The sequence below is a fragment of the Coptis chinensis genome, chromosome 5 (assembly GCF_015680905.1).
Source record: "Coptis chinensis isolate HL-2020 chromosome 5, ASM1568090v1, whole genome shotgun sequence".
Classification (NCBI taxonomy): domain Eukaryota; kingdom Viridiplantae; phylum Streptophyta; class Magnoliopsida; order Ranunculales; family Ranunculaceae; genus Coptis; species Coptis chinensis.
In genome coordinates this window covers 10,568,180-10,569,886 of record NC_141460.1, presented here as the reverse complement: position 1 = coordinate 10,569,886, position 1,707 = coordinate 10,568,180, and the positions used below count along the sequence as shown (strand labels likewise).

The 1,707-nt window shown below is 42.2% G+C and overlaps 1 non-coding gene across 1 annotated transcript; it reads right to left on the bottom strand.

Moving 5' to 3' along the window:
- Nucleotides 1–396: 396 nt before the first annotated feature.
- Nucleotides 397–499, bottom strand: LOC147496634 (small nucleolar RNA R71). Its single transcript, XR_015197238.1, has one exon. It is a non-coding gene; the product is annotated as a small nucleolar RNA R71 (small nucleolar RNA).
- Nucleotides 500–1,707: the final 1,208 nt, after the last annotated feature.

Sequence of the window (1,707 nt, the reverse complement as noted above, 5' to 3'; positions counted from 1 at the left end):
GTCATTGTGGCCGACAATCCTCCACCAGCAGAGAAGCCCCTCTCGGACTTCTATCTTTGCATTACGGGAAGGACCTTCTTCCCGCATCAAACTTGAGGACATTGTCGGTGATTTTAAAGTATCCCCAAGCGTTTTCAGTTTGTTACCTATATATCATGGTTTGGAGCACGAAAAACCTTACAATCATCTTCGTAGGCTTCAATAAGTGGCAACAACATTTCACCATCCGGTGATCTCTAAGGAACAACTCTTGCTTCGATTTGTTTTCATTCACTTTAGCGGAAAAAGCGTCAATTTGGCCAGCGGGACAACGACCACCCACGATCCATAGACACATGGAATAAACTAGTTCAAGCTTTCATGCTTCAATTTTACACTCGAAGAAAACAAGCGAAATGTTTGAAAAATTCAATTCTTTTCGTCAAAATCCTCATGAATCCTTTTACGAAGCATGGAGTCGTTTCTTTGATCTTACGTTAGAATGTCCTCATCACCAACCGGACAAAGTCGTCCTTGTTCGTTCATTCTTAATGGTCTTTTCGATCATCAAAAAGAAACTCTTGATATAATGAGCGGCGGTTGCTTCATGGACAAAGGAGCTACGAAGCTTATACTTTTATTGAAAAACAAGCGAAAAAAGGTACACTTTGGGGTAAACGAAGTCGTCTCGGTCATCAAAGGACAATGTTACAAAGGCCACATCTATTTTTGAGGTAAAACCCGATCCCGAAATAAAAATTTGATAGAATCCCTAACTAAAAAGTAGATGCCCTTGCGGTTCAAGTAAGCGATCAACTACCAAAACCGGTCATGAGCGTTGACACGCCCCTTGTGTCCTTTGTCTTAGTCGACCATCGATGCATATTGTCCCTTGTTATATGCTTCTCCTACTCAACAATCGGAGGAGGCATGTGCATTCAACATTCCCAATGCACCGTGGAGACAACATCCGAATTTCGCTTGGCCAAAATAACCAACAAATGGGGGCTCCTCCGGGTTTCGCTAATCCGCTGTTCGACCTACCAACAATTTTATTCCATACCGCCAAGGAAATAATCAACAATACCAACAAGGTCAATTTCAAAATAATTCCAATGCTAACTATCAAACCCAACGCTGAGCCTTGTTCCGGCTAATCCGGATCCCAACTATAATCAATAACTTCTCAAGAATAATGCGTGAACTACTACATTTGCACAACCTACATAACCCGTTTGAGATAGGACAAGCGAGACTTTCTTAGCTTACATGAACCAACGGTCTCAAATTTTAACGCGTCTATCCAACAATCACTTCAACAATTGGTGCAAGAAAAGAGTCGAGAGAAAGGCGTGTTTCGCATTGCCTGGCGGTTCAAACCCTAAACCGACAAAACCACGACCTTTGAACTCACCAATGCCCCTGGTACAAGCACCCCCAACCAAGGTGAGGTGCATGCAATCACTACTCTACGATCACGGAAAAGCGTAGACAATCGGATCATTATGCGGATGATCAACCAAAGGAAAAAGAGGGATCAAGGAATCTATTTCTAATAATGAACCTACGGAAGATTCTCGGATCCAACAAAGTCAACACCTCGAATGTAGAAAACAAGCAAGTAGACCCTTTGCCAAATTCAGCCCTAAGGCACCGTTTCTGCGCTTGGCAAAGAATAAACACGATGAGAATTTTCTTTGAAATTCGAGAGACTTTTCAAAATTTAAC